The following is a 7504-nucleotide window of genomic DNA, read 5'->3' on the forward strand; positions in this document are numbered from 1 at the left end:
TGAGCGCCTTTTACCGTACAATATAGTAAACTTATACTTCGTACTATCATTACATTCAAGTGTTTGCTAAATGACTGACTAAGCATTTTAAGGACTCTTACTCTTTTACCGTCCATTATAAGAGAAAGTTATAAGATAAGTGATAAAACAGTAGTGCAAGCAATCGTATATATTTGAATAATTGATGATATTACCTAAAATGTTATTACCGTATTGTAAAAGAGGAAAATGAGTGACTTTTGGCTATCAAATGTTCAAAAAACTAATTTGTAAGTGAAATGAAGAACAATCGTGAAACGGTTAGCAAAATGACGCGGAAACACTAAACCCAAAGGGTACTGACAAATATATGTGCTAAATGTAACAAAACTTGAAACACGTATTATATGTCAGGGTTTGTTTTAATCAGCTAAGTTTTATCATTGATTAATGATGCCATTATTGATGCCCGTCTGTTAAACAAATACTATTAAAGTGATTAATTCAAAATTAAATGTAAAAAATCTTAATGTATTTGTCAGTTCAGTTAGCGTATATTTATTGGACAGATTTACAATACCGTTTTATACTCATACTTGTATCAATGGGCTTTTGACAAACATACGTTTTGTCCGTATACATTATTGAAGAGTTATCATTCTTTCTGATTTACTGTTTTCTTCAAAGATAAGATTACCGTATATTTCTTGGTATTTAAGTTTAGCTTTGTTGGTACAATCTGTGTATGCCAGCTCTACCAGGTAGGCAGTATCAAATGGATTTTTGGTTCGACGCAACAAAAGATATCATCCTATAATTATATATATATGCAATTTATGATACATATACAAAAGTCATTATTTAATTAAAAATACAATACTAGTATTACATTAACTGACATCAATGATGCATTAGAGTGTATATTAAAAAATACATATATTAAAAAATACAAAAATACATTGATGCCTGTAATTATATGTGAATAAATACAGAAAATGGAAATATATTGTATAGCACAATATGACTGTTATTGTTTTGAATAATGGCGGGGAAAGGCGGAATGAGTTATTGACTGGGGTGCAAAAGTAAATGGAATTAAGCAAAAAGAAGTATTAAATAACAACAACTGCATTTGAGACCCTGTAAAAGTATCATTTAAAACTGATATCATTCGCTCTGTGTGTGTATGTGTTTGTATTAAAAATGATATGTTCTAGGATAGTTTATTGGAAGTATAGGTTAGGTATAGGTTGCTAAACATTTGCCAGTACTATGTTTTAAATATATATACCCTTTGACAATATCTTCGATTCTGTTCTACTATAATATAGTGTTCACTATTTAGAACAAATGTCTGCTGTACGTATCATTTATAGTGTTTTAAAACAATTGGTTGTAATAATATTAAGTACACAGGTATAACGTTATTAAATACAAATCGAGTTCGAAACTGGCTTTAAGCCTCTTATTTTACACTTAGTTATGACAACTTAATACATTTTTTATCACGATTTCTAGTTGACAACTATTCAGTTAATGCAATCGATTGTGATAATTTTGTTCATAGGTGAGTCATCTTCAATTGAAAATGAAATTCTAATTTGGCCACAGATACAATAAATATGTTTAAAACAAACTATGTCTCGAATAGACTAAACATAAGCTTAAATCTCTCAATTTATTGAACGTACAGATATTTACACTCAGACTCAGTTTGACTGAGTCTCATAAAGCCCTCGAAATGCCGTCATTTTTTATTTCTTATAAGTTTATAGGTTCGGTGTACAATATTAAGCTTCTTTTGCCCTTTGGGAAATGTTTGAATTGATTTAGTATTTTGTATGGAAGTCAAAATACTACTGTGATAACATTTTGCCATCTTTAAGACACATTGTTACTTTCATCAGTTGTGAAATATCTAACACGTCCTAAATCCTTTATTTAAATACATTTGACCTTACAAAAAAATTAAAAGCAAATTGATTTCTGAGGCTTAATGTGTCTTAAATACGGAGCGTGTAAGGCTGTAAGGAATTTCTCAAACAATATATAAAGAATTAGATTTGAGAGTTTGCTAATTAAATATTTCAATATTATTTTCTTTGACAATTATTTAATTAACATAAAGAGACAGGACATCTATCTTGTAGAAACAGTACCTTATTAAGAAAAGGGAACGCTTAATATTATGACTTATTGTTTTCTTGTCAATTCTAGAAATTTTTCTATACTCTTTTCCCTATAATGTACCTGATTATATTGATTATTTAGCTGACATTTAACTAATGACATGATGATGCTAATAATATTCATTATAGTTCCCATAAAAAATAATTATTTACATGAACTAGGTTATGTTTATTTAGTGTTTTGCCAACAAAATGCCGCACTTTAGCGACGTCATACATGACATTACTTTTGCAGTTTACAATGTACTTTTACCATGATATTTATACCCCCGCCACAAAATGTGGGGGGGGGGGGGGCTATAATGGATTCGCTTTGTCGCGTCCGTCCGTCAGTCGGTCGGTCGGTCCGTCCGACCGTCTCCATTTTCGTGTCCGCTCTATAAATCCTATACCAATTGAAGGATTTTCTTCAAACTTGGCTCAAATGTTCACCTCAACAAGCAACGGGATGTGCAGAACCCATGTTGCCCATGTGTCAGCTCAAGATCAAGGTCACAATTGAAGGTCAAATATCAAACAATCAAATATTAGACAGTATGTCGTTCTCCGCTCTGTAAGTCCTACACTAATTGAACGATTTTCTTCAAACTTGGCTCAAATGTTCACCTCAACAAGAGGATGTGTAAAACCCATGTTGCTAATGTGTCAGCTCAAGGTCAAGGTCACAATTATGGGTCAAATATCAAACAATCAAATATTAGACAGTATGTCATGTCGCTCTGTAAGTCCTACATTAATTGAAAGATTTTCTTCAATCTTGCTCAAATGTTCACCTCAACAAGGGGATGTGCAGAACCCATGTCACCCTTTTGCCGACTTAAGATTAAGGTCACACTTGAAGGTCAAAAATTGACTTAGAAAATATTCTTAAATTGTAACATGTTTTGAATATTTCTGAAACCAGAAAAGATATTTGCTTGAAACTTAAAATATATATGAAGTGTCACAATGAAGATATGCAGGTCAAGTTTCATAACTCTGTATTGCATTTTAACAAAGTTATGCCCCTTTTTAAGTCTTCAAATTTACATACAATCAAATATTAGACAATATGTTGTGTCCGCTCTATAAATTTTATACTAATGGAAGAATTTTCTTCAAACTTTACTCAAATGTTCACCCCAACTGGGTAATGTGCAGAACCCATCTTACCCTTGTGCCAGCTTAAGGTCAAGGTCACGCTTGAAGGTCAAAAATTGACTTTGAAAATGTTTAGTTCATCGGAAAAATGAAAGGTTATTTGTAACTTATTCGAATATCATTTAAAAATATATTTTTATACTATTACCTGTACAATTTGTCTTTTTTTCACCAGAGATAATTTCTTTTTATGTATATGTATTTGTGCCACTAAAGTTATTCCCTTTACCACCTTTCCAAATCGTCTTCTGTCAAGGACATTGGTGGGGGTATGAATCGCATTCAGCGATAGTTCTAGTTAATTATATTTTATAAACCTTTTTTAAGAACTAGGTTAATTTATTATCATTGATGAAAGTATAAATGTTCTTGTTATAATATTAATGCAACATTTTAACATCAGAAATCACTTTAAAAATGATCTTAAACTTTTAGAAACTGATAAAATGTTTTATTAGAGAAAAGGTTTAAATTTTTAATGCTTAGAAAACACAATAACCATGATTTATTGAACATGGAGGCTGTACTTCACTATATGCAAGTAGATTCCCAATGACATATTTTAAGCACTCAAGTGTATGTAACTAAGAAAACATTTTAATGCATTTATTATGAACATACTTAGATTCATATGGATTCCGTTTTTTTCTAAGGATCGCCGTTAAGACACATCTTATCTGGTTCTTTGATTAAGAAAAAATCCGTCCCGTTACATGTGCTATCTGACAATAATCAAATAATACACATCATTTTCAATTTTGTTATTAAGTCGCATCAAAGGGCTGCACAAATCTTTTTTAATAGAAAATGATTAAAGTATCGTTAACTGTATTTATTTTTTTGCAATAAGAAAATGATGCATTGCTCCTTCTTAAATTAATAATACATGTATAAGGATAGTTACATATATATCTGAAGCCTTTCATTTGTACTGCAAAAACATCAAACATTTGTCATAATTGTTTTTACATTACCTTTAAATACAGAAATAAGTATTCGTTTACTGTAAAATGTAGAAGATGAAACCATATATATAGTACATTGTATGCACTATCCCTTAAATGTGTATTTACACTGCTGTTCCATTTAAGTATAGCCATTTCAAATCACTGTTGTAGATTTTGTCTGCTACTCAAATTAAAAGAAAATATCCTTAAAATGTCAACTAATCTCATGTAAAACGTCAATATTATAAAAAATATTACAAAGTTTAAATTGTATACCTAGATAACAGAGGGCACCTGAGATTTCCCTCATCCAGTAAAGCTCGACAGTCGCCAAATGACATTGACTGTGTTGGTGCAACGTAAAACCCAACTACAGTAAAACAAAAAACAAAAATATTTTTCTTCTTATCTTTCTCTTTGCCTTTAGTGCACATGTTTTACGATAGTAATGGCATTTGAGAGCCAGTGTAAAGTTTTAATGCATCTGTAGTTTTCCTTTTTCCTGTTATAAATACATGTATACATGTTCGGATATAGCATATTACGTCTTTTATCATTTATTACTTAATGTATAAGGCTGCGTCTTGATTTTGTTATGTCGTGTAGCATATATATTTCTACTTGTACGTTTCTGTCCTTGAAAACAATGAAAATTCAAACAATACTACACCAGTTTTCATTTATAAATACTATAACATGGATTCTGCCTTGATGTAGAAAGCCAATTTGTTAAAATCTGAATACAGATTAGAAAATTAGCGTCAAGAAATCAATAGTTTCATTTATGAATTCTAATTGGTCGGTGAAATATTTTGCTAGACTTTTCGTAAAAAGTAGATCTTTGTAAATATATGTTTAGTCTATCCATGGAAATTAATATGATAACCTTTAACGTATTTCAAACAACCTTCCGTATAAACAATCATTGGTTTTCTAAAAGATATTTTTGTTTTGTTAGCCATAACGCTGTTACATTAAGAAACAGCATTCCTAAAATATTGGTTATATCACTAATAATATACTTAATGCCAATCAGTTTTCGGTACATTGTATTTCACCTAGGTGGCTTACGTGAAAAAAATATGTTTAACAGACCTAACGGCTGAGAAAGTGCATTTTATATAACATTTTATAGATCGAAATCAAAATACAATGTGTCTTGTTGGCGCAATATTAGATTATTCTTCTTTTGCAAGGGTTATCTTACTACTGTATCTTTAATTAATATGGTTAGTAATTCAAATTTGCCCGATCATTTGACAACTGTCATATATGAAGAATGTGTAGGATTATCTGTTGCTAAGAACATATTTAAACAAATGAGGAATAGCTAAACCTAAACAAAACTATTGAAACCCGATATCCAGTTATTGATTAGGGATTTTGGAACAACGCCTAACGATTCGATTAGATTTAATGCCAGATTCTGAGATTATTTAGGTATATAAACAACAGAGTTACATACCACCTTTAAGATAAATTCCCACAACTTGTAAATGCGTCTGAGCTCATTTTACACGCGGTGTAAGTTTGTTTCTTTAAAACATCAAACGTCTCATATCCCATCAGATGTTTCTTGAGGATTTAAGGATATACCGGTTATTTAAGAAATTTTTTTTCCATATTATTGGTTGTCGATCACACCTATGACAAAGACATTTTTGCTGTTTCCTGCAGATAAGTTATGATGTTTTTTTATACCCCCACAAACGAAGTTTAGGGGGGGTATATAGGAGTCAGCTTGTCGGTCGGTCGGTCGGTCGGTCGGTCGGTCCGTCGGTCGGTCCACAACATGGTTTCCGGACGATAACTAGAGTTTGGAATGAGGTATTGTAATCAAACTTGGTATATAGCAACCTTATGTGAAAACTCCGGTTGGTATTGCATTTGGATCCCCTGGGGTCAAGGTCAAGGTCACCGTTACTAAAAATAGAAAAATGGTTTCCGGACAATAACTAGAGTTAGGAATGAGATATTGTTATCAAACTTGGTGTATAGCAAGCTTATATGAAGACCTGGGTTGGTATTGCATTTGGACCCCCTGGGGTCAAGGTCAAGGTCACTGTTACTAAAAATAGAAATATGGTTTCCGGACAATAACTAGAGTTAGGAATGAGATATTGTTATCAAACTTGGTGTATAGCAAGCTTATATGAAGACCTGGGTTGGTATTGCATTTGGACCCCCTTGGGTCAAGGTCAAGGTCACCGTTACTAAAAATAGAAAAATGGTTTCCGGACAATAACTTGAGTTAGGAATGAGATATTGTAATCAAAATTGGTGTATAGCAAGCTTATATGAAGACCTGGGTTGGTATTGTTTTTGGACCCCCTGGGGTCAAGGTCAAGGTCACCGTTACTAAAAATAGAAAAATGGTTTCCGGACAATAACTACAGTTAGGAATGAGATATTGTTATCAAACTTGGTGTATAGCAAGCTTATATGAAGACCTGGGTTGGTATTGCATTTGGACCCCCTGGGGTCAAGGTCAAGGTCACCGTTACTAAAAATAGAAAAATGGTTTCCGGACAATAACTAGAGTTAGGAATGAGATATTGTTATCAAACTTGGTGTATAGCAAGCTTATATGAAGACCTGGGTTGGTATTGCATTTGGACCCCCTTGGGTCAAGGTCAAGGTCACCGTTACTAAAAATAGAAAAATGGTTTCCGGACAATAACTTGAGTTAGGAATGAGATATTGTAATCAAAATTGGTGTATAGCAAGCTTATATGAAGACCTGGGTTGGTATTGTTTTTGGACCCCCTGGGGTCAAGGTCAAGGTCACCGTTACTAAAAATAGAAAAATGGTTTCCGGACAATAACTAGAGTTAGGAATGAGATATTGTTATCAAACTTGGTGTATAGCAAGCTTATATGAAGACCTGGGTTGGTATTGCATTTGGACCCCCTTGGGTCAAGGTCAAGGTCACCATTCCTAAAAATAGAAAAATGGTTTCCGGACAATAACTAGAGTTAGGAATGAGATATTGTAATCAAACTTTGTGAAAAACAAGCTTATTTGGAGACCCCAGTTGGGATTACAATTAATTGAAATATTTCTTTGTACACAGTTGATAGTTTGTGTTGAAATTTTTCTTCAGACTACTTATTTTTCAAAAAGTTGCTGGTGGGGGTATTAATCACCTTCAGTGATAGGTCTAGTTTTAATTGCTTGAAGAATTCTAAAAGTGTCAATCATTTCTAAAATAAAAACATGACAATGAGATTTTATAATTTCATATATTT

The 7504-nt window shown here is 32.2% G+C and overlaps 1 long non-coding RNA gene across 1 annotated transcript; it reads left to right on the forward strand.

Annotated features, from left to right (window-relative positions):
- The first annotated feature begins 5949 nt into the window (after positions 1 to 5949).
- LOC132727474 (uncharacterized) lies at positions 5950 to 7118 on the forward strand. Its single transcript, XR_009625359.1, has 2 exons — positions 5950 to 6156; positions 6598 to 7118. It is a non-coding gene; the product is annotated as an uncharacterized LOC132727474 (long non-coding RNA).
- The last annotated feature ends 386 nt before the right edge of the window (positions 7119 to 7504 follow it).

This window comes from Ruditapes philippinarum, unplaced genomic scaffold (assembly GCF_026571515.1).
Source record: "Ruditapes philippinarum isolate M1 unplaced genomic scaffold, ASM2657151v2 ctg2141_1_1_1_1, whole genome shotgun sequence".
Classification (NCBI taxonomy): domain Eukaryota; kingdom Metazoa; phylum Mollusca; class Bivalvia; order Venerida; family Veneridae; genus Ruditapes; species Ruditapes philippinarum.